Raw genomic sequence first — 26,695 nt, forward strand, 5'->3', positions numbered from 1 at the left:
AAGCTGCCATTTTGCCCCTCCACTCATCCCAGAACAGTCTGCTTCAGTGACCATCCCATGGCATCTGGTCATTACATAACATCATTATGTAACAGTATGAAAGATGGGTACCCCGATTTGCCTGTTTTCCTTTTCCCAGCCCATTCTTTTTGCATTCATCTCTGAGATGACAAACCATTATTTTAAACTGTTAACTGCCTTGACAGAAAAAAAAACTATAAAAAATAAAGACCGAGTGAGAGACAGACAGACACACCTGTCCCAAGGGGCTTACAATCTTTTTTTCTTTTTTAGGAGTGGCGGGGGGAGCACGGGTAGGGGAAGAGGGACAGGAAAGGATGAAGTATGGCTAACAGCAGATGTATATGAAAATACGCAGTTATATCTACTTAGACTTTGTTTCAGCTGGAGTGGGGACAAAGGGGTTAAACCAAAGGCTTCATGGAAAAGTCAGGTTTTGGAGAGAGTAGTAGCACCATGTAGGTATTGTGGCAGGGATACAACCAGGGCAGATGAGAGTTTCATCTGGGGCAATTCATCTATTGAAAACGGGAGTCCACACCAACAGTGCCTTTTGCATTTCTATTTATTTATTTGGTCGTTAAATTTATATCCCACCTTCTCCTTGCCCAACGTGGTGTACATGATACTTCTCTCCACACAACAAACCTGTGAGGTAGGTTATGCTGTGGGTCAGTGACAGGCCCAAAGTCACCTAGTGAATTTCACGATCAAGTGAGGACTAGAACTTGGGTCTCCCCAATCCCAGTCTAACCACTATATCACACTGGCTCTCCATTTCTGCTTTGGGAGCCAGTTTAGCTGAAAAATGAGCATTAGGCATGCTAAGGGTGCAATCCTATGCATATTTAGACAGAGAAAAGGCCTACAACTCCCAGCATTCCCCAGCCAGCTGAGGAATGCTGGGAGTTGTAGGCCTTTTCTCTGTCTAAACATGCATAGGATTGTGCTGCAAGTTACTATTAAATAAGATACAGTGAGGGTTGTGAAACGATGAACTCCCCCCCCCCCCAGTGTTTATGGGACTCGCCTATTGCATACACAGAAATGATAGCAGTTTTCTGAATTATCACTATGGGGTATGCAGATGAAATCCGCAGAAGTTTATGTTAAAAAAAGGAAAGAAAAATGTTCAGTTCGGGGGGGGGGGGGATACAAATTATGGACTGGGCTCAGAAAATCTTATGAGTGGCCCTGACATCATGTCAACACAGAACACATTTCAGGAGACCTCACTTGCAAGTTCAGCTGTATATCATCAAGCGTTCAATGCGAAATCCAGTATGTCTCTAGGTAGTTCATGCCCAGATCTCATATGTGAAACACAACACAGCAGCTACCAGATTAACAAGGCAATGTAAAGTTTTGATGTGAAACGTCACCCTTTCCTTTGACTAGTCTAATGTCAGTTGAGTGGAGGACAATGATAAATAGCTTTTGAGGAGAGGGACAGAGACATTGTTCACAGAAATCAAAGAGAGATTAAAAGGGCCTTGTTGCATCATCATTATCATACCCCCCGGGGACACAGCTGGAATATTATGCTTCAGTCAAGTAGCCTGCATGACATGATGCAGGGGAAGAAAAATGTGCCTGCAGTTATATGGTACCCATCTACAGCTCAGGTCCTGCATATCCTTTGCACATAACCTGCACCCCTTGGTCTTCTCTGAAAACGAAGCTGACAACAGTCCAGTTAGGCAATTTTAAATTTTGGACATAATGGTGTAAGTTAGCAAACCAGCGAAGAGCCAATACACTGGCAGCTTTGGGGGCAAAGCAGCATTGGCTACCAGCGGAGTGATAGCTGAGGTGGAAACAGCAACACTACTCTGAAAGTAAATTCCAGTGCTGGGTAGGACTTGACAGCTATTCCTGATTGGATCAGCTAAGAAAAGTGTCTTGAGAACAACTGCAAGTGATCCATTTTGGAGAGGGAGAAGCAAGGAGGAGTCTTTCCACCCTCTAGAATACCAAGCACTGGTCTCTGCTAGTTCTCAAAGATGGCGCATGGGTAGAATTAGGATGCAATGATGCAGCAGCAGCTACTTCTTAGCATGCCAAATGCAAAGTCAACAATTAAGATAACTTTAAGCATATAATCAGTATCACAGCAGTGAGACCTGCTGTTGATCTTAAACCAATTTGGCATCTGAAGTTCCAATATTTAACTTAAAACTAAAGACGGTTAAAATCTAAGAAGTAGGACTTCAGTGCTGCACATTAACCTGCTAGCAATACCAGTATGGAAGATCTTGCCACTGTGCCAGAGTCACAATCAGCTTCCTTTGAACCCCACATAGTTCGATAAACATTCTGAAACTTCATTTAGACTTAAAATATATATTTTAAGTCTAAATGAAGTTTCGGAATGTTAACATTCCATTTTCAGAAGCTGCCATATACAATTCCAGATCCCGCTGCAACCCTCCTCGCTACAATCCTATCAGAATCTAGTGGCTTAGAAAGGCTGCCAAGAGATCACACCATTAATCGTCAAAGCTGGGCAGGCAGAGCTCCTGTGGTTCACTGAATTCTGCATGATTAACCCCACAGCTTGTTCAAGTCAGGCCCAGAGCAGGTGATTCTGACTGTAAACAGCTGGAACAGAGATTGTTCCCAGAGCAGGGAAGGTCAATGCCATATCTCATGGAAGAAGCTGCTTCTCCTCGATGGTCTTAGTCTTTAGAAACAGACTTTTATTACCAGATTGCAGCGACATCACAGCCATGAAGAGATGTTTTTATGGAGTGCTGGCAGGCCTGGCACCTGCTTGCTGTAGAACATATTCCAGTCTCCATTCTGTCTCCCCAACCAAAACAAAAACCGTGATTTGAGCTGTGTTCCTTCTATTCCATTTCTTATTTTCCCAAGGCTCATATTCACTTCTCTCATATTCAGACTGGCAAAATGTTAAAATAAATATTTTCAAACTTAACATGGGAACTGATGTCTATTTGGACAGCGGGGAGGGAACCAAAGGTGCCACAAGTTCAAAGAACCTTATAAGAACTAGCAGGGGAGAGAAGAACAATTTTAAGAATACAACAATCTCTTGTGCAGTTCCATAGAGCCAGGAATGTGGCATCATCACCAAGACATCCAAAACCTCACAACCTTGCAGCTTAGACATCTTTCCCAGCCCAAAACTAGGCTTCGTACAATGAAAGCATGTGCCACTACACTAGGCTTCCCACCGAATATCTCGCAGCCAGCTGGCAAGGATGTCTGGATTTTAATCTATTCTGTCTTGTTTTTTTGCAGCTTGTCAGCTATCTTTCATTGCATTGTCTGCTCACTGACCGAATCGGATGGGGTTGTGTTGTTGTTTTTTTAGGGATGTACGAGACTTTCGTTCCACTTACACAAATGCACATTTGTATCAATGCGCATTTGTGCATGCACACACACATCCCGAAGTAAAAACATGGTTTGCAAGTCCGCAGAATTTGCACAACTCCGAAAAAGCCAATCTGCTGCAGAATCCGCAGGCTGGATTCATAGAAATTTGAACTCATTTTAATCCATTGCCAATTTCTCCAATATCCCTACCACCTTTTTACATGTTTTCTTGCTAAGTTTTTTGTGCATACTCAGCTCTTGTGGATACCAGTTTAAATAAAAGCTGCTACTAAGCAACTTTTCTGTTTTAATATACAGTCACCCCAGAGGCCCTTTTCCCACTGAGAGGGATACTCATTCTATGCTTGGGTCCGTATGGATGAACATATCCACCTATTCCATTTCGGATCAGCCTAGAGATTTAGTCATGACTGGCACTAGCACCCAGTAAGAGGGCTGACCTAAATCTGTATCTACTTTGACCTATGGGTGGGGGAGGCACATAAATATAATCAGTACATCAGTCCAGAAAGGGAGATTAGACAGCTTATGGGCAAAGTTGTTCTTGAAAATACTATAGAAAGAAATCCAAAGTAAATCAATAGTTAAGATAAGTCTCTGAAGAGAACAACATTTAAAATGTTTACTATTTTAATAATGAAACAAAGTTTTCTGGTACCTTGGACTAAACAAGGTTATTACAGCATAAGCTTTTGTAGACTACAGTCCACTTCATTAGATGTGTGAAGTGTGATGCTCAGTTGATAGATAATGACCTAGTTTGCACGATCACCTTGGCTTAAACAAGCCACAGTGTCTTGTTTGAGCTGCAGTGTATGCCAGTACCATTTGCCTAATTACCTGCCCATGCACAGCTTGTCGGGTCGTCCAAATCTGGGCAGCATGGCTTGTTGAAAAGGGAAACAACCCTCAAATAACACAACAGCCCATGGGTTTTTTGAGGCTTGTTCCCCCTTCAACAAACCATGCCAGCCGGGTTCAGACAACACATCAATCCGCACCCAGGCAGGTTATTAGGCAAAAGGTGCCCAGCATGCATCATGGCTTAAACAAGCCACCATGGCTTATTTAAGCTGCAATGATCATGCAAACCGGTCAAGCATGTGTATGACTGGGTTCGCGCAACATGCTAACCCACACTCAGTGGTTGAATGTGGGTTGTTGTTGAATTGTGGGCTGCTTGTTGAATCAAGGGTTGGTGTGTTCTCTGAACCCAGGACATTTTCCATAGGGTGGCTTGTTAACCATGCAGTGTGGCTTATTTTTCTCAAATGAGCCACCTTGAGAACCCATGGTTTGTTGTTGGGTTGTTCAGGGTGGTTAACAAGCCAATCAGACAACACATTAACCCATGGTTCAACAAACAACCCACGGTTCAACAACAACTCACACTCAACCACTGAGTGTGAGTTAGAGTACTGTGTAAATAGGCCCTATGTGTGTATGTGGACTGCAAACAGTGGGGTCAAATGACAATTAAATGCAAGCAGTATAGTTTGTGACACTTCAATTAAAGATATGCAGTGTGATCCTAAACATATTTACTCAGACATAACTCTCATTGGCTGCATTCGGATGATGAGTGGGGGAAACGATGCAGGATGGGTTGTTTCCTGTGCCCCCAGGTGTACCAGTTGCATGACTGGCATTTCCCTAACTGTCCCCATCATGGGTTGCCATGTTGTTCGAACCCAGTGTGTGGCACGGCAGGGGTGCTTTCTCACCCACCCCACAACCCCTACTGTAACCCATGGGTGTTAGGGTGGCAACAGACTAACACAGCAACCCCTCTGGAAAGTGTATGGCTGTTTTTCGGTCTTACCCTCAAGAGAAATCCATGTAGCCTTGACCCAAAAGGAACAGTTAGATTCCCAGGTAGGGTGACCACTTGTGAATTGCCAAAAAAGGCCACCAATTTGCATAAAAATTTGCATATGGTAATTTATATGTATAGATGGAGATTTAGAAATAATTATGAAAATCTAAATAAAAATACAGTACATATCACCGTGACCAGGTGGCCTGTGTGCCTTGCTCAGTCTGCTGTCCAGGGGACAACTGTGGATGGGCAACTTGAAGGCCCAGCTCAGCTTCTCATGGTTCTTCATCTCTGGTTTAAAGATAGACAGGACATCCCTTCAAAAAGAGGATGCCTTCAAAATAAAGGACAGTCCTCTGGCAGCCCTTCAAATAGAGGACTGTCCTCTGTAAAGAGGACACATGGCCACGTTATTCCCAGGCAGGGTTCATTTCGTAATAGTGCACTGCATGAAACATAGCCCCTGCAGATCTCTGGGGCAGTGAAGATAGATACTATCAAGAAAGGAAATTGAGCCTTCCAGTCATTCGGTAATCTTTTCATCTTCCAAATTAAAAGTTTATGTTAGGATTTTGATATTTGCCTAATAACAGCACTTAACATATAAAGCTGTATTGTTAACTTTGGCATTATAACAGTATGAAAAAAATAAAGAAAAATCATACATTTGTTTGCTCTTAAGGAATTTTGATAAGTAAACCACTGCAGCAGAGACCACTGTTGCTCTAAAACCATTCTCATACATGACTCATAAAAAGAGCTCCTCTACATGTACCACAGGAGTGGCTCTACATGCTATTTGTGTCACAAGAGTGTTTTTATAGCAGACAGAAATTGAATGTAGCTTCTAGCTAAAGTTTTAGGTATATTATAGACCTCACGTGTGAAAACAATCCATTAACAAGAACGTCGATAAGCAGGCCTTGTGTAAACACCTGCTATCAATGGCTTTAATATTCCAAATTAAGAACTCAAATACAGCAATCAGAAAACCCAAATTTTGTGCCAGAAGTAAATTGTCAAATAGTCATGTGAAGGAAAGTGCAGCATATCTTCTTTGGGTACAAGATTTGGAATCTTGCCAAATTAGAAATTTAACAGACAACAGGCTTGACTAAGTGAGGAAAAAAAATGAGGAATAGTTGCCTGAATCACTGGCAAAGAGGAAATGGAGTCTGTGAGGCAGAGAAAGAGGAAAGGGTAGGTGTGTGGACTCCAGCCATTGGAAACAGCACCGCCACTTTTTTGTTAACTGTTAACCAAGACTGCCCACAAGCATGAGAGAAGGCAACTTTTTACTGAAGTGGAAGTCGTCTTCCAATATCTGATGCAGGCACTGCCTTACATTCTAGATAGCCATGTCCTGCTAATCACTGCACCATAGAAGCTATTCAGATTCCTGATCCTTGGTTGTAATTTCTTTTAAATATTTATATCCTACTTTTCCAGATCAGGTGCTGGTCAAACATTAGACACAATAACCAAGATAAATAATTGACGGTGGGGGAAACCCCAAAAGCCCATGAATAAATTGCAAGTCAATAAGATAACCTGAAGGAGAAAGGAGGCCCAAAACTCAAAGGGTAGAAGACAATGCAAGCCTGCGGAAATAAAAAGGTCTTCAGATCTTCCGAATGCCGTGCAGATTTCCTAGGCAGGGCTGACACCAAGAGTAGACATGGTTGTCTATGCACTTGCCAAGGGCTCATACCCCAGCAGGGGCCCACTGACAGGAGCCCCCTGGACTTGCTCTTGCTCGTCGTGACGCATCCTGCTTGGTCACCTGCCTCTCACTGGCTCAGATGGTGAGAAAGCATAGTAGATGCCACTGCCTAGTTGCTCACTAGCTTTCTGCTTCTCATATGAGCAAGTGGTAGCAATGAGGGAGCAATAGCAGCTGGAGACAATGGTGGTGAGATGGGCCCCCACTCATTAGGGCAGGGAGCCTATTGAGGGTGTCTTGCCCAAGGGCCCTCAAAAACTTGGAGCTACCACTGGACCTACGTGCTGCTAGGGAGAAGACCCTCATGTCACCACCAGCCGATCTTCTGACTGCAGTCAGGTGAGGAGATGACCCTCTCCCAACGATCTCAGCAGGCAGGCTTATGCAGGTTTGAGATCTGTTGGAGGACCCCTCCTCTCCGTCCCACCAGTGCGAGACATACACTATGGTGGGACGTGGGAGAGGGCCTTCTCTGCTGTGGCACCCCGGTTGTGGAATGCCCTCCCCTTGGAGGCCCGATTGGCGCGGACGTTGGTTTCATTTTGGTGCCAAGTTAAAACATGGCTTTTCACCAAAGCCTTTGAGGGCTAACTGAATTCCCTGAAGCTGCACACTGTTTTAAGTGTTTTATTGTTTTAGATTTTTTAATTGGTAGCTTGTTTAATTGGTAGCTTGTTTAATGGTTTAATATGCTTTTAGTTGTTTCAATTATTCATTGTTTTATACTGTTTAAATTGATTTTTTCTGTACGTCTCCCTGAGATCTTAATGATACAGAGCAGGACACAAATGTTTTAAACAAATCAATAATTGCAGGAAGAGGTGGTCCTTTAAGTAACCAGTGGTGCTTCCAGACAAGACTTTATTATGCAATCATCTTGCCTCATTCACAGAATTTTACTGGGGTCCAGATATTGTTTTCCATTTGTAGCCCTCCCGTGTTTTCCCACTGCTCCTTCTTTCTTTTTTCTTCCCATAAAATAATACATTAAGGAGGGCAAGACAGAATAGCATTGTCCAGAAGACAGACAATGTCCTTTGATAGGTAGCCCAAAGAGCTGCCTGTCTGGAAGCACTCCAGGTCAAGAGCCGTATAGGGTACAAAGGTAACAACTGGCACCTTAAAAAGAGGTGAGAACTAGATTGGAGCCAGCACAGTTTGTACAGTAATACAGATGCATGGGCAAAAAAACCCAACACCTACTCCCACCCAAAACTTTCACTGCTATATTTTGCACTGGCTGAAGTTTCCATACGATCTTCAAAGGCAGCCCTACAATCTAGATGTAACTCAAGCCCTCTTCAGGTGTTCAAAAATGCCTTCTATGACAACATGTGAGGAGGGAGGGTGAGCACACTAGCTCACCCACCCCACCATGTTCTCATCACCCTCCTGTTGAGTGTGAACTTCTGAAGTGGAGGTCCTCTTCTGTCTGTGGGGCCTTTCTGCATACTGTAGAATCCTGGAAAAACAGGGGGCAGAGAATGGGGAGCTAATGTTGCTAGTGTAATCATGCCTGCCCGCCCCTTCACCTGTTGTCATAGGACAGTTTTTTGATGCCTGAATAGGGTCTAAGGTACATGTAACTATTTATTATACAGAAAGCCTTCCAAGACTAAAATCATCTGTGTTGGATTTAATAAAGCTATTTACATACCCAATGGACAAGGCAGGTTGGGTTTTTTTTTAGCAATGCCAAAACACAAGAAGTGTTTCAGTTTTAAAGCCAGTGCTACTCTTCTGTACCCCTTCATGGATCACTGCCTTGTTGTGGCGAAGGGGCTTGCGTAACTCAGCAAAGCCATAAGCTATGCCGTGCAGGGCCACCCAAGATGGACAGGTCATGGTGGAGAGTTCTGACAAAATGTGGTCCACTGGAGAAGGAAATGGCAACCCACTCCAGTATTCTTGCCAAGAAAATCCCATGGAATGTATCACAAGGCTAAAAGATAAGACGCCGGAAGATGAGCCCCTCAGGTCGGAAGGTGTCCAATACACTACTGGGGAAGAGCAGAGGGAATTTCCAAGTAGCGCCAGACAGAGAGAAGCAGCTGGGCCAAAGCCGAAAGAAAAGTCAGCTGTGGATGGGTCTGGTGGTGAAAAGAAAGTCAGATTCTGTAAAGAATAGTCCGATGCTGTAAAGAACAATATTGTTTAGGAATCTGGAATGTAAGATCAATGAATCAAGGTAAGCTGGAGGTGGTAAAACATGAGATGGCAAGATTGAACATCGACATCTTGGGAATCAGCGAACTAAAATGGGCAAGCATGGGCGAATTTAATTCAGGTGACCATCATATCTACTACTGTGGGCAAGAATCCCTTAGAAGAAATGGAGGAGCACTCATAGTCAAGAGAAGGGTGGGAAAAGCAGTACTGCGGTACAATCTCAAAAATGATAGAATGATCTCAGTACGACTCCAAAGCAAACCATTCAACATCCAAAGCAAACCATTCAAGTCTATGCCCCAACCACTGATGCTGAAGAAGCTGAGGTGGATCGGTTCTATGAAGACCTACAACACCTTCTAGAACTAACACCAAAAAAAGATGTCCTCTTCATCATAGGGGATTGGAATGCTAAAGCAGGAAGTCAAGAAATCACCGGGATAACAGGCAAGCATGGCCTTGGTGTACAAAATGAAGCAGGACAAAGGCTAATAGAGTTTTGCCAAGAGAACACGCTGATCATAGCAAACACTCTTTTCCAACAGCACAAGAGGTGACTCTACACATGGACATCACCAGATGGTCAATATCGAAATCAGATTGGCTACAAAGGACATAATCAAAGATGGAGAAGCTCTATACAGTCCGTAAAAACAAGACCTGGAGCTGACTGTGGCTCAGATCATGAGCTGCTTCTTGCAAAATTTCGGCTTAAATTGAAGAACGTAGGGAAAACCACTACACCATTCAGGTATGACCTCAATCATATTTCTTAGGAAAATACAGTGGAGGTGAGGGATAGATTTAAGGGATTAGACCTGATAGACAGAGTGCCTGAGGAACTATGGACAGAGGTCCGTAACATTGTTCAGGAGGCAGCAACTCAATCCATCCCAAAGAAAAAGAAATGCAAGAAAGCCAAGTGGCTGTCTGATGAGGCTTTACAAGTAGCTGAGGAGAGAAGGGAAGAGAAAAGTAAGGGAGAAAGGGGAAGATATATCCAACTGAATGCAGAGTTCCAGAGAACAGCAAGGAGAGACAAGAAGGCCTTCTTAAATGAACAATGCAAAGAAATCGAGGAAAACAACAGAATGGGAAAGACTAGAGATCTCTTCAAGAAAATTGGAGATCTCAAGGGAACGTTTTGTGCAAAGGCGGGCATGATAAAGGACAAAGAAGGCGGGGACCTAACAGAAGCTGATGAAATTAAGGAGAGGTGGCAAGAATACACAGAAGAACTATACAGGAAAGATCTGAATGTCCCCGATAGCCATGATAGTGCAGTCACTGAACTTGAGCCGGACATCCTCGAGAGTGAAGTCAAGTGGGCCTTAGGAAGCATTACTAACAACAAAGCTAGTGGAGACGACAGTATTCCAGCTGAGCTATTTAAAATCCTAAAAGATGATGCTGTTAAAGTGCTGCACTCAATATGCCAACAAATTTGCAACACTCAACAATGGCCACAAGACTGGAAAAGGTCAGTTTACATTCCAATTCCAAAGAAGGGCAATGCCAAAAAGTGTTCAAACTACAGTACAATTGCGCTCATTTCACATGCCAGCAAGGTTATGCTCAAAATCCTACAAGCTAGGCTTCAGCAGTATGTGAACCGAGAACTACCGGAAGTACAAACTGGGTTTCGAAGAGGCAGAGGAACTAGAGATCAAATCGGCAACTTTCGCTGGATCATGGAGAAAGCAAGAGAATTCCAGAAAAACATCTATTTCTGCTTCATTGACTATGCTAAAGCCTTTGATTGTGTGGATCACAACAAACTGTGGCAAATTCTGAAAGAGATGGGAGTACCAGACCACCTTACCTGTCTCCTGAGAAACCTGTACGAGGGTCAAGAAGCAACAGTAAGAACCGGACATGGAACAACCGATTGGTTCCAAATTGGGAAAGGAGTACGACAAGGCTGCATATTGTCACCCTGCTTATTTAACTTATATGCAGAGTACATCATGAGAAATGCCGGGTTGGATGAATCACAGGTCGGAATTAAGATTGCCGGGAGAATTATCAACAACCTCAGATATGCAGACGATACCACCCTAATGGCAGAAAGTGAAGAGGATCTAAAGAGCCTCTTGTTGAGGGTGAAAGTGGAGAGCGCAAAAGCTGGTTTGAAACTCAACATTAAAACAACGAAGATCATGGCATCTGGCCCCATCACTTCCTGGCATATAGAAGGGGAAGAAATGGAAGCAGCGACAGATTTTATTTTCTTGGGCTCCAAGATCACCGCAGATGGTGACTGTAGCCATGAAATTAAAAGACGCTTGCTCCTTGGGAGGAAAGCTATGGCAAACCTAGACAGCATAGTAAGAAGCAGAGACATCACCTTGCCGACAAAGGTTCACAAAATCAAAGCTATGGTTTTCCCAGTAGTAATGTATGGCTGTGAGAGCTGGACTATAAGGAAGGCTGAGCGCCGAAGAATTGATGCTTTCGAACTGTGGTGCTGGAGAAGACTCTTACGAGTCCCCTGGACTGCAAGGAGGTCAAATCAGTCCATCCTAAAGGAAATCAATCCTGACTGCTCATTGGAAGGACAGATACTGAAGCTGAAGCTCAAATATTTTGGCCATCTAATGCAAAGAGAAAAGTCACTGGAAAAGACCCTGATGCTGGGAAAGATTGAAGGCAAAAGGAGAAGGGGACAGCAGATGAGATGGCTAGATAGCATCACCAATGCAATTAATATGGACTTGAGCACACTCCGGGGGGGAGCGGAGGACAGGAAGGCCTAGCGTGCTATGGTCCATGGGGTCATGAAGAGTCGGACATGACTGAACGACTGAACAACTGTTCTGTGTCTTAAAATAAGATGTCCTTAAACATCATGCTAGAATATGCCAGGATCATACAACTGGCATGTATGTTGTATGATTCCCCCAATATTTCAGATCAGTGAACTGTCCAAAGTTCTGCCACCTTTAGAAATAAATCTGCTATACAACTGCAGACTTTGCTCTAGAGAAAAGGATTGTTTCATGGCTATGTCATAAAGTTAGTCACCATTATTGAAGTTGTTTGCCTATTTCTTTTCTTGGAAGCAAGAATTGTAATAGGAGTTGAGAATAGGTTGGACTGCATTAACTGCTATGACATATATGGTTCAGAAGAGGACCCTGATCAAAGTAGAACCACTATAGTCAGGGCCAGTGCAAGACCCTACCTCCTTCTCCCTCCCCCTACTTGCCTTTGGGGGGGGGGTATTAGTGGCGGCAGCATGGGCAACCTCACCCATCAAGGCATCACTCTGAGGAATGATTGCATGGCAGCAATGCTGGCAGTCTCCAGGACCACCTTGCCCACAATGCATTGCTCTGAGAAAGGACCCCTTCCTCAGAGCAAGGCATGAGGCAGTGTGGGTGCCCCAGAGAGTCTCACCAGTCACTTTCCTGCCATGGTAAGTGGCAGGCAGAGGAACACAGATGCAGTGAGCGTCCCTATGCTGATGTGGGAATATCCTAATCATCCCTTATTGCTACTTCATGATCAAAATGAGATTATACTCTTATGTGTTGCAAGCATTCCTCCCCCCAACCCCATGGTACCCCCCCTTCTCTGTCTCTCGCTGTCACACACACACACACGCACAGCACATATTACACCAACCTCTGAAACCGAGAGCCTCTCTTCACATATAATCACAGAATTTAAACAAAGCAAAAACTGCTGGTTAATATATAAAATTATTCTACAGAAAAAGGGTGTATACAGATGAGCATCACATGTGGAAAAGGCACATCAATACCATGTGTATCACTAAGCCACGCAACAGTGTTGATGTGGCATGCCTGAACTTCCTTTATGTTAGTAACTGGTGTATTTATCCCTCACAGTGTGTTAGGAACCCAGGAACTACAGGCTTTACTCAGTCTACTGAGGTTTCCAAGAACATATGTACATCACACATAAGAGAAGAGGAAGTACACACACAAAGAGCTGCAAAAGAAGGAATGTTACAAGGGAGCCTAGATATAACATCAGCACACTGATTCTGAGATGAACGTACTTGAGAACATTTAAGCCTACTCATTACTCAAATATTTGCACTTTCCATTATCATTGCGCTAAACTACTGCTATATGCTTGCATTAGCAGGTGCTCCGTATCTTAGATAATCCCAACTAAAACACTGGGGTTATATCCTACCCTGTCATAACAGCTTAGTGCTACTTAAAATCCATTATTCAGACTCCGCAAAGCTAGAAAAATAAGAAAACCAAGACCATAGCTCTTATTGGATTAACTTCTGCTGATACAGGAGTGTGCAAACTTGATTTACACAAGCCTATTCAGCAGGCAATGTTAACAAAGGACTATGTGAAACACAAAAGCCTATATACTACTTCTACACTCTAGGTTAATCCAATTTAAAATAAGACAATTGAATTATTTCTTGTTCTCTACAGTCAACAACTGGCCAATGCCAAAAAGTTAAGAGAACAGTTGCTTCCTCACTGCCTATATGGAAGCAGAAGAAGTTACACAGAGTTTGATTAGGTATTCAGAAACGGATTTTAAGAGGAGGACATGTTCAGCATTCTGTGTTGCTGCGGTGTGGAGATTATCAGTTGCATCCAATCTAAAAAAATAAATTTCAACTAAATAAAATACATAAATTAGTCCTACTTAGAGTAGACCCACTGAAATGAATGGGATTTAAGTTGGGCTAAGATTGGATACAACCCAATGAAATTCTCAGTGGAGCTTTGTTTTGTGTTTGATAAAGAAACATTGGTAAGCACCTAGCAAGGATAATCAATTCACATGTCTAGCTTTCCCAACCTGCAGCAAGCTTTTATTATTTCTGCCTGTCAGGATGCATACAGAACCTGATTCTGTGGAAGGGGGGTGGGGGCCTCTTCAGCCAATGTGTATTCAGCATGCTTCAAGAATCCCCTCCCAAACACAACCTCACAAGGATGCCCTGCACATGGCACAATCAATTCTATACACAATGCCAAAGCTGCCAAAAGTGTAGTGGGAAAATTTGTCATATAGCACAGCCTGAAATAGTAAGTGATGTTATTTTAGTTAAACTTGAGGCTGGTGTCAGCACCTGGCATCTTTGGGTAGCTGCCAGGGCCTCAGGATCCTGGCAGGGCCAATCACTGACACATACCCTGCCACCCCTTTTAAAAAAATCCCAGCCCAGAGCTTTGAGCAGCACTAGGAAGCTGAGTCTAGCTGCCATTTTAATTTGTGACAGTGCTCCCAACAGAGCCACCCCAAGGCAATATGGGCAATTAAATGTTATTTATTTACTTCTTAACTTATATAGCTGCCTCATAACAGAAGTTGGGCATCCTACAAACAAATATAACAGTAAAATGCAGTATAAAAACTATTAAGACTAATGACAATTTAAAAAAGAAACACCGACTGTCAAACTTTTAGCCCATGCTATTAAAAAGAAAAGAACCTAAGTTATTTAAAAATTCTGGGTGAATAAAGAGATCTTCTCTTGGCAAGGAAAAGAGCATAATGATGGCACAAAGTGAGCCTCTCTAGGGAGGCTGTTCTAGAACGAGGGTGCCACCACCAAAAAGACCCTCTTCCTGGAGGCTACCCACCCCATTTCATTTGTCAAGGGCACTTGGAACAGAGCCACTGAAGATCTTAAGGTTTGGGTAGATACTTCTGGGAGAAGGTGACCTTTCAGGTAACATGGACCCAAGCCGTGCAGGACTTTAAAGGAAAAACCAGCACTTTAAATTGGGCTTGACAAAACCCAGGATTTTAAAACAAACTAACAAATAGATACTGTACAACATTCAAGACCCCTTCTAACATTCAGCGAGCAGCCAGTCCGCTTCCAGAAACTTTTAACAGCCACACCACATTGTTCAGAAGGGAGAATGGGACGCTCTGTAAGGGAAACCAAGGAGAAGATCTGCAGCCTCCCCCTTGGCACTTGAAAGCTACTTAAAAGCATTTTGTTTGCACTGTATAGGACAGCCAGCAACTGGACTGTGTCAAGCTTCAGTCTGGTCTATACATTTAGCCACTGACAAGCTTCAGCACCCCTGTCACTGCTTTGGATAATCCATTCAGGAGCCCGACTTCTTGTTTAGATTAAAAGCCAATAGCGGCGCAGGTACCCAAGAAAGACGGGAAGAATTAGAAGGCAGAGAGAGAGAGCGGTGTTAGGATGAAGTGATGAGCTGCTTTTCCAGGGCAGACGCGAATTCCTTCGTCAACTAATAGACTTGCGGCGCGTACTAGACCCTTCGCAGCGGTCAAGGGGAAAGTCATTCATTCATGATTCGCCCGCGCGTCTCCCAGCCCGCCCACGCTCCCAACGAAGTGCTCTGAAGCCCAACCTGCCCCGGGTTAAAGGCAGCCAGGAAATTGGAGTAGCGAAGCGCGCAGTCTTGTACCGGTGGCTCCCCAGTGAAGACTGCCACGAGTTCAACCAGAATAAACACACCACCGATTAAATGCGTGACTCATACCTCCTTCCCCCGCCCCTTTTTTCCGGAGAGGAAAACCTGGAGGGGGAACACCAACGATTTCCCAAAAAAGATCCCAGATGACGCTGATCAAGCCAAACAAAACTTTTCCTTGGTGGCGGCGGCGGCGGCGGCGCCGCCTCCAACCGCCCGGGCTGCAGCGCTGCAAATCCTCCCGTGTGCCCGCTCGCCGGCCGGCCGCCCGCACCCATCCGCCCGAGAACACGCGGATCGTCGCTCCTCCATCCCCCGATCCCGCGCGCGCAGCCCCAGGCTGCAGTCCAGAGGGCCACCTGGGAGGGCCGAGGGCGGGCGCCGGCCTTCCGCGGCAGGCAGTCAAAGCGGGGCTGCGCTCGTCCGCGGTGTCACCTCCCCGGGGGCCGCCCCGTCGTACAGCCGACCGCATCTTTCGGAAGGGAGACTTCTGCGGGGCCACGGGCGAGGCAGCGACGCCTCGAGAGAGGCGGAGGCGGCGGCTCAATCCTGGGGAGCCAGAAAGGCGGGCGGCCGGGGGCGGGCTGGCTGACTTCGTGCAGGGGGGCTCGGGAAGACAGGCGCGCACGTGCTACTGGAGTACCTGGAAAAGGGGCGCAGCAGCCCGGGCCGCACGGCTCCCTCCCGAGCGGAGCTACCTCTCCGCTGCGCCGCCGCGAGGCGATCGGTGCGTGGACTCAGCACCAACCAGAGTCTCGCTCGACCGCCTTTTAAATTGCCAGGTCTCTCGGCGGCGCATGCGCCGATGTCGCGCTGGGAGGAGTGAACTTGGGCTGTTCTGATCCGGTTCTGAAGACGTCTCGAGCCCGAGTCGGCCACTGGGCGGCACGAGGGGCGTCATGTTGCCGCGTGCTGCCAGGTCCCCGTCCTCCGGAGCACGGGCCCCTTGGAAAGCAAAGCGACTCGAGTGAGCGGAGTTACTTCCACGAAAACGTGGTCAGGATGTTGCAAAACAGCGCGCGCGCGCACACGTACACACACACGCACAGAGTTTTGTGGCACCTGGAAGACGCCAGGTGCCACAATCTTGTATTACACAATCTTGTATTATAGATCTCATAGAATCATAGGGTTGGAAGGGGCCTACAAGACCATCGAGTCCAACCCCCTGCTCCGTGCAGGAAGCCTGATTCCCTGGCGGTTTCCCATCCAAGTACCAACCAGGGCTGCCCCTGCTTAGCTTCCGAGATCGGTATTGTGGCATAAGCTTTTGTGGCCTGCAGTTCATTTCATCAAATAAATTGTTAGCCTAAATGGTCAGGTGGGGGGTGAGGAGTGTAAGCAGCGAGGCTAGATGGAGGTGAAACACAAGCAGTACGAACTGTTGACAGTTACATTCAGGATGCAATCCTGTGCATGCTTAGACAGAAAAAAGTCCTACAACTGCCAGAATTTCCCAGCCGATTGTAGGACGTCTTCCCCGTCTAACTATGCGCACAACTGCAGTGCACCCTAAGAGAATTTCCAGATGAAGGACTCCTAGTGCCAACAGTCCAAAGGCATTGTGCAGCTCTTCCATTTTTCTTACTTAACAGATTTTCCATGGTAAGAAAAAAGACACAAGAAGCAGTGGGAAACATTAGGGGGAGGTCACAACTAGAAAATGGTGATGTCTGGACCTCTGTAAACCTCCGTGAATGATGCAAGGTGATGGCCCCATAAAAGCCTTGTCTGCAAGCATCCTAAACCTTAAGGGCACAATCCTATGCATGTTTAGACAGAAGAAAGGCCTACAACTCGCAGGATGGATGGCTGAAGCATGCTGGGGGTTGTAGAAGTTTTCTCGGTCTAAACATGCATAGGATTGAGCCCTAAATGTATTGAAAATGGTTACGGTGACTTTCGATGCTACCAGGCGGGCAACTCCTAACGCTAACAATCAGAAGGTATGATGTAGCTATTCTTTCTTTCTTAACAGATTAGCTGTGGTGAGAAAAAAAGATGGAAGAAGAGTGGAAAAACATAATGGGAGGGTTACAAGTTGAAGACGACAATGTTGAATGGGGCAGGGCAATAGCACCATAAAAGCGTTGCCTGAAAGTGCCCAGAGTTTCACTCATTTCAATGGCATTTATTTAGTGGCATTAACAGCCCACTGTAAACACACATGTGGCATAGTCCAATGTGAGTGTACTCAGAAAAGTCCTGCTGTATGCAGCTAGAAGAATAAAGCACAGAGGAGAATAAGCATCACAGGAGCAACTGAGAAAAGGAATCTATGTAAGAAGATAAGAAGAGCCCTGCTGGCTCAGACCAAAGACCTGTCTAATCCAGCATTCTCTTCACACAATGGCCATCCGGATGCCTATGGGAAGCCCACAAGCAGGACATGAGGTCAACAGCACTCTCCTGCTTGTGATACCCAGCAACTGGTATTGAGAAGGATGAATTGCTTCCAGAGAAGACTTCTTTTCATTCTTTCAACGGAGACTTTTATTGTGTTATCAATAAAACGATAAAACCTGGCTCATTAACGCTGACCGAATCAATTTGAGCCAAGGTGGTGGCTCGTGGTACATGCCGGGCACTCACTGGTGCCTGTTCCATAACCCTCCCCCCTGGGGGCAGCTCTAGACTAGCTGCCAACAAATGGCAAACCATGCAATCTGCACCCTCAACCCCCAATGGCAGATCTAGGCTGAGGTTTTTTATAACTGGGAAACATTTTGCTCCTGAGAGGAAAAGGGGAAAAAAAGAGAGAAAGAAAAAACACTGGCAATATTACAATTCAATACAGTATAAATAATCAACCTTACATTTCAATATCATATCATCAGTCTTATAGCAAGGAAGCAGGCCTACAATTCATTTCCAGTAACCATATATTGCCCTTCAGCTAACATATAATATTAAAGCTTAACAATTTAACCAGCCAAAGATCTTACTAACCAATAATGATAGTAATAATAATAATGAGATTTAAAAGGATTAATAATAATACTAACAAATCACTAATAAATTTTATAATATTATATGATAATAAATCTTAAAATCAACCTTACAACAATCACTAATATATTTTGTACTAGATATATAAATGAGTGTGCACATTTCTATACACCCTCAGACAGTAAATTTAAGTACAGTATATCATATCCATTTTAAAAAGAAAGGATTTAAAGAAAGAGAAAGAGAGGGGAAAAAGAGGATAAATAAAAAGAATGAATATATATATGAGCAATTATCTCTGGCCTAGCCTGATTCTTCCAGACTTAACATAACCAACTAGCAAAACATGTTTGTAGATTCCAGTTCATGGTGGTGAAGCAGAAATCTCACGTGATTTTCCATTTAGCCATGCCTCCGCCATTTCATGATTTAGAAACTTCTTCATCTGGCCTTCAGAAAAAATGCAAAATATAGCAGGATATTGTAAGTGATATTGTAAGTTCATTTGTTTTGCCAGATATTTCGCCTTGGTAAATTGCCTTCTTTTATCAGCAACCTCTTTAGTGTAAGCTAGAAATAACATAACTTTATCTTGTTTCCAAAAAGGGTTTCCACCCTCTCTTGCCAAATGCAGGATATAATTTTTTGTGGAGATTCTTGCAAATTGAACTATAATCATATAACCAGTCCCTTTGGCATTTGACACACAGAATGCCTGCTCAATATCAAATGAGTAATCAGATGGCATGGGGAGTATCTCATGCAGGAACTTATCTACAAAAGTAGACATTTACATCAGTAGGTAAATTTTTAATACCAATGATACGTACATTTGCCCTGCGTACAGAAGCCTCCAGTTGAGAGATTCTGACAGAGAGATTGTTGAAAAAAGCTTGTGATGTTGTTTCATTCCCTGCCACCAGATCTTGCAGCTTGTTAATCTTTGCCTCTATTTTTTGCCAAGAAGTGTTGATTAAATCCACAGCCCCTTGCAGGGCGGTGATGGAATTTTGAATAGTATCCAGTCTCTTAGCCCGTTCAGCAAATTACAAGGACAAAGTTTTTATCAAAGCAAGTAACTCCTCTGTATTTTCGCTTCTCGGAGCCTTTGCCAAGGGAGGTGTGTGTGTGGGGGGGGGGGGGTAGGTGGAGATCCTTTTTTTGCCGTAATGTAGTCGTCCTTCTCCTCAAACAAATCTTGCAGGTCCTCAAATGTTGTTGATATATCTTAATCCATTCCTCAAATGTTGTTGGTGTTTCTTAATCCATAAACTACAATGGAGCACATCAGCCCTATTTTCTCCTATTTAAATAGGAGGATCAAAACAACTTTGAGCAATGACTAAGCTCTGGCAGACTAGCTCTGGAGTCCAGCCCCCCTGCTAATACGCAGAGATAGCTAATCTTCCAAAACTCAATCCAAAGCTGCTCCTCCCCCACCTTTCCATTCCAGGGAAGAGATGAAAAGGTTTTTCAACCGTTTAAAAAGCTGTTTGAGATAGCGTCCCACGGAAGCTCTGCAGCATGCTGCAAGGGCAACATTGGCTCCGACCAGCCAATATCAAAGGCAAACCCAACCCCCCATCTTCAGAAGCAGAAATATTATCATTTATTTTATTTTTTTAATCTTTTTTACTAGGCACTGTATCAGCACAGCAGATCTGATAAAAACAACAAAGGAGACAAGCACAGCCCTGGAAGAAGGGTCCCAGTTGCATCCTTGGGGTGACATGGCCAAAAAGGCCCCACCAGACCCTACGCTCAGCCCTCCGAGGGCAAAGGAAGCAGCTGCTCTCGGGGGTCCTCTCACTCCCTGCCTTCAGCTGGGAGCAGCAGCAGAGCAGGATGATATCCCACATCTCCTGAGGGAGGGCCAGGTCCCAAACACAGGCAGGCAGGTGGCTCCACCATCCCCAGCTGGTCCCTCACTCACCTCCACAGCCTTGGTCATATTCCTCTGTACGTACACAAGAATTGAAATAATTATATCTTTGTTATTTGACTTGTAGTTTTTTCCTCGAATTTGGTGCCCCACTTAACTTGGCACCCTAGATGACCACCTAGTTCACCTACATGGACGTGCTGCCCCTGCAACCCCCACTCGTATGTTCTTGTGCCATCTGAACCTGGCAAGGGTGGGTTGTTGATGTGTTTAACAAACTTCCCACAATCCTAAAACAGCCCATGGGTTCTGGGTGGTTTGTTAGCCATGCCAGCAACCCATCCTCACTGGGTTCGGCAAGAAAACTTATGAGGAGGGGTTGGGTTACAGAACAGGTGCCCACAGGCGCCTGGCACATGACACAAGCCACAGTGGCTTACTTAAGCTACCGTGGCTCAAATTGATCATGCAAACCCAGCCAGTATTTTAAAAGGGGTCTAGACTATGACAACTTCCATTTGTAACTCTCATATGTTTTCCCACTGCTGCTTCTATCTTTTTTCTTACCAGAAAAAATCCATTAAGACAGACAAAACCAAATTTCTGCACAAGGCTTTTTGATTGGTAGTACAAGGAGCCCTCTGTCTGGAAGCACCCACACTTCTGCTGATACTGAAGGTAATATATAGCCATAATGACCAGTAGCCCTTATCCTCCATGAATGTGTCAAGTCCCCCTTTAAAGCCATCCAAGTTAGTGGTCATCACTGCATCTTGTAGTAGTGAATTCCATAATCTGACTGTGCACTGTGTGAAGTACTTCTATTCAGGTTCATTGGATGACCCCAGGTCCTAGTATTATGAAATATATACAAAAGGATACTAGAGCTCGTCAGCTATGAGGCCCACCAAAAAAACAACTAGTTGGGACCGTTTAAAAACTCATTATGATGAAATCATCCTTGAGATATACACTTACCCTGAAATCATGAAACTCAAGAGCACTTTAAGCCTTTCTGAAATACAATTGCACATTTTAGTTCAGTCTTCCCCAACTTGGTACCTTTCAGATGTTTTGGACTATAATTCCTATCAGCCCCAGCCAGCATAACCAATGGTCAGTTGTAGTCCAAAGCATCTGAAAGGCACAAATTTGCAGAAGACAGTTTTAGATACAGGTTAAGAACTTAGGCTGTAGCATACTGATTTAGTTAGTACATGTTGGTGCAACTATGGTAGACCTTGCCCAAGTGTGTGGGGCTGAACCAGATATTTATTTATTTATTTATTTATTTATTTTTGCTTTTGTATCCTGCCTTTTTCTCTCTCACAATGATGAACTTCTAGGTCTCTAGAATTTTAAGATTTTATAAAGGTCACTCCTTTTTTAAAAAATGCCATAATTTAACTATGCACTAAATGAAGAAGTACTTCCACACCATGCCTAATTTTATTCACTTCCATCATGTCTCCCCTTACTTACCTTTCTTCTAAGCTAAACAGTCCCCAAAGTTGTAACCTTTCCTTATAGGGGAATTGTGCCAGCCCCTTGATCATTTTGGCTGCCTTTTTCTGCATCTTTTCCAAGTCTACAATATATTTTTGAAGTGCAGTGACCAGAACTGCACACAGTACTCCAAGTGTGGTTGCACCACAGATTTGTAAAACAATGTTATGATATTGGCAGTTTTATTTTCAATTCCTTGTCTAATTATGCCCAGCATGGAATTTTTTCACAGTGGCCACCCACTGGGTTGACATTTTCATTGAGCTGTCTACCGCAACCCCAAGATCTCTTTCTTGGTCAGCCATCACAGCTCAGATCCCATCAGCATATACATCATTAGAATTTTTTGTCCCAATTGCATCACTTTGCAGTGGTTCACATACCACATTTGCCATTTTAATGCCCATTTCTCCCAGTTTGGAGAGATACTTTTGGAGCTCTTTGCAATACCTTTTTCTTTAAACCACCCTAAATAATTTGGTGTCATCAGCAAACTTGGCCACCGCACTGCTCATCCATAACTCCAGATAATTTATGAACAAGTTAAAAAGTGCTGATCCCAAAACATATCTAGCTGAACAGGAAGCATACAACTTCTCAACCAGCAGTATTTATATTATGTATAACCAATCCTAGTGGAGGTTATTGTATGTAGACCAATCAGATTGGATGTTGGTTGTCTTCTGTTTTCATAGCCTACAGGGGGTTATATTTAGTTTTGGTCTCTATGCATGACAAGTTTCTAGTGAGTCAGGCAGCTACAGCAGGGACCTCACAGATTTGGGTCCATGTCTTCTGCCACTCATGTGACAGTTGCAAATGATAAATGGGCAGTTTGTTTCAGCCCCATGTAGATTTGTATGAATATGAATCAACCCTTCATCCATATGTGAATGTGGACATTCCTCGAACATCTGTGTGACCAAATAGATGTTTCTGCAAATATTCACAAACAGAGGCACACACGGGGGAATGGAAACATCTGTTCTCCAATTAGGCAGACATTTAGTGATATACAAGTCAATGGAGCTTGGCCAATTTATATTAGCTCATGATTGGGCCAGGAGTTTAGCCAAATGTGCCTGCTTCATGAGGTGCAGTTAAAACTTTTGTAGTTCCAAATATTATTGCCCTTTCCCCTTCACTCAATATCTCATCCCTTACACTTTCCATTTGATTTTGGAGTGACTACACAAGAGCCACCTTGTTTTCCCAATTGGACAGCTGTTCCATCCAAATTGCTTACAGACTGGAACCCACACTGCATGGGAAAAAGGATGTGGAACATCTGCACTCGTAGTCACTTGAACCAATGGGAATGAATCCATCGAATCCATCGGCATGGCTTTTTGAGGCAACGTAAGGGTGCAAAAAACCAGTGCTGTTTCCTGTAGAAGCTCCATGTGTTTTCCAGCTCACTCTGCAAGCACAAAAAAAGCTGGATTCTATTTATATTTGTAAGAATAACAGAGTTCAAAACTTGTGTGGAGGGATGTCTAGCCAAGAAACGTCATTTATTTAGTGTCTGAGGAAGGTAGCTGGATAAATGTTCATATTAGTTGCTTTCACTGTGCTCCGAGTTCCAGATACAGCTTGTAAGTAAGCAAAGTCCAAAAGTGCCCACCTGCAGCAATGACTAACATGAGGTCATCCCCACAAGGGTGAAAGAGTCAGTAATAGAGTGGAAATCAGAATGTGTAAAAACTGTGACTTAACAGGCATAGTTGCTGAATAATTGTCTTGCTTTTAAATGATTAAGGCTGCAATCCTATACAAGTCCAGTCAGAATTAAGTCCCATTGAGTTCAATGGGGCTTACTCCCAGGTAAGGATATAGGCTAGCAGCTTAAATCAGTTAAAATAAGATTCTGAAGAGAGTCCACAGGCCATACATTAGGTTTGCCCAGCTGTACTCTAGTGAAAAATCCCCATAGCTCCTTCTAATAGGGAATTACCTGGTAGACAGGATTGGAGCCAAAATGGGGCCACTTAGAAACAAGAGGGAGGTACCAGCACATTCAGGAAAGCCTGAGGTCTGAAGAAGTACAAAAAGAACTGTTTTAGAAAATCAAAAAATAAAGGAGCAAAAATCCCCAAAATAGTCCAATAAGGACTGAGTATACTCAGTAACCATGGTATGTTGAGTGCTGGTTGGAAAAGGAAAAGGAAACAGGGAGGGGATAGAATGAAATAGCCCTGCTCTGAGGAAGTGAGGATGAGTAGTATAATGGCAAGTTCAGAAGTGCAGGCTGATGTCACCTTCGTGACAGTCACAGCCGCACCCCCTCACCCCCTTCTAAGATTGTACAACCTTGTGAGATATACAGCCTTCAGCTGGGATCCAAAAACAGTGCAGCTGAGAGTAAGACAGGGGTATTTCAATTGGATGTCTGAGAAAAAAATGCAGGGGCGTTAAACTTTTTCACTCACTCACTCAAACACAAACATTTTAGGTTTTCAAATATGATACTCTATGGAAGCTTCAACCTCTCAGCTCAGCCCTCATGGACAGATCCCTTCTCATTTAAACAGCCCCCTTGCACACTCCCTTAGCGCCCCAGCATTACCCATTATCCTTTTCTAAGCTCCTTCATTATATCGCTCCCATCCCGCAACAGAAACGTGCACACACCCAGCTGGATTGAAACACACACACACATCTACCTTCTTTCTCCTCTCCCCACAACTGATTTTTTTCTGTTTCCCTTCCCTCCACCAGGGTTTGTTTGTCCAGATACATGCCAACCTTGTACCAAAAAGTGTCGCTGACAGAGCAGGTTGCATTTGGCAACTCTGCTTGCTGTAGAAATTAATGTTCAAGAATGAACAGTGCAATCCAATGGGTGTTTATTTCGAATTAAGTTTACAGAGAACTTGGGAAGGCAGCTAAGGCTGCAGTCCTACGCACACTTACCTGGGAGAAAGCCCAACTGGCAATTGAACATAGCGGGACTGACTTCTGAGTAAACATGCATAGGATTGTGTGATAAATCCTAAAAACTGGCTCAAACCAGCCACCTGCCCTGCCCCATAAGTAAATAATGGTAGCAGCACCCCCACCCCCCACTGCTGCCGTGGCCAGCAGCAGCAGCAGCCCTGAACGGGTGCCCAGTGTTGCAGGAGATGCCGGGTGCGCAGGAACAGGCAGAGAAGCCAAGAGCTGAGGAGGAGAAGGGGGGGCGAGAGGAGGCTGCAGAGCTCCCTCAGGCTCTCTCTCTCGCTCACTCGCTCCCTTTGTCTGGCCAGCAGCCAAGAGGCAGCTGCCTGCACTCCCTCTGTTCCCTCCTCCTTCTCTAGCAGACTGTGACCCGGCTGGGGGCTGGCTTCAAAAAAAGTGCCAGAGTGACGCCCCAGTGCGACCCGCCACCACTATACCACTGGTGAGGATATATTGCAACATTTCTTGCAGATCCCACTTGTAAAGTATAATGCTTTAACTCCACAGTGAAGTTACTATCATTATAGTGGTCTGACAAACATTTTACCCACTTACTTCAGACTCACCTGTTGCAGTCTAATACACTGACTGGGTTCAGATGACACAACAACCCATGGTGGGTTAAATAAGCCACAATGCCTTATTTAACTCATTGTAGGTTATCATGTCATCTGTCAGGAATGTTTTAACCCACGATGGCTTATTTGGCCAAAATAGCCCACTCTGATAACCCACGGTCTGCAGTAGGGGTTATTTAACCCATGGTGTGTTATCATGTCGCCTGTCAGGCACTGTGGGTTATTTTGCTTGCCTACAGAGTTGGGTGGCAAGAGCGATTCAGATTGATGCCGCTCTGCTCCTCACAGACGTTCTCTGTAGAGTGGAAACACCTGAAATAATCTATTTCTGCACTGTCTATGGGGGAAAATAAGCGATCACTCACCACGGAGCGAAAATCCCGTGTGCACCAAACAGGAGGCTATAAAACCTTGGAGGTTTGCAGAATCGGAACCAAACTTCATACATAGCCTCCCCTAGTCAGGAGGCACCCAAGCCACCATGAAGACCCTTGGAAGTTTGCAGGATCAGGAAAAAGTTCATAGGCAGCCTCCCCTAGTGGGGGGTGGGGAAATGTGCAATTTAGTGCTTTGGCACTCAGGAATAGTTCCCATTCTTGCTAAAGCACTATAGTGGAATTGGAGGCTGCCTATGAACGTTTTCCCAATCCTGGGGAGGCTGTGTGTTTTGGGTAGGGATGGACGAAAGTCCCTTACCTGATCCCGAAGCTTGCTTCGCAGTGGGGGGGAGGCGCTCCATCCCTCCCCCTGAAATTCTGGCCAGGGGGGGAGGCGCCCCGTCCCTCTGGCCACGAAACCTCGTCTCCTGCCGGGACACAAATGGCGGTGGCCGTAGCCGCCGCCGTTTGCGTCCCTGCAGTCAGCCGTGATAGGCTACGTAAATGTTTACATAGCCTATCACGGCTGACTTAAAAAAAAAAAAAGCGCATACGCAAATGGCGGTGCCCATGGGCGCCGCCATTTGCGTTCCTTATTTTGGCACGTGTAGTCTACGTAAACATTTACGTAGACTACGGCGAAAATAAGGGCAACGCTATTTGCGTACGCACTTTCTTTTTTCAAAGTCAGCCGTGATAGGCTACGTAAACATTTACGTAGCCTATCACGGTGTTTTTTTAAAATCTAGCCGTGATAGGCTACGTAAATCTTTACGTAGCCTATCACGTTTGTTTGTTTGTTTGTTTGTTTGTTTTACTTGGAAATGGCGGCGGTGGCAGCCGGTTGGAAGACCGGCCGCCGCCGCCGAACCGCCACCGAACTGCCGCCGAACCACCGCCAAACTGCCGCCGGAGCCACCGCCGCCAGGGACATTCGAGCAATGTAAGTCCCATCCCGGGGGGGGGC

General features: G+C 44.7%; 1 protein-coding gene across 1 annotated transcript in view; it reads right to left on the bottom strand.

Moving 5' to 3' along the window:
- Positions 1 to 16,244, bottom strand: part of SLC45A3 (solute carrier family 45 member 3) — a 61,026-nt gene extending 44,782 nt beyond the window's left edge. The window contains exon 1 of the mRNA XM_084853286.1: positions 16,143 to 16,244. The gene's annotated coding sequence lies outside the window, so the exon portion shown is untranslated. The remainder of the gene's footprint in view (positions 1 to 16,142) is intronic.
- Positions 16,245 to 26,695: the final 10,451 nt, after the last annotated feature.

Source organism: Heloderma suspectum, chromosome 4 (genome assembly GCF_057233095.1).
Source record: "Heloderma suspectum isolate Gila_16-S chromosome 4, 16-S_ref, whole genome shotgun sequence".
NCBI lineage: Eukaryota > Metazoa > Chordata > Lepidosauria > Squamata > Helodermatidae > Heloderma > Heloderma suspectum.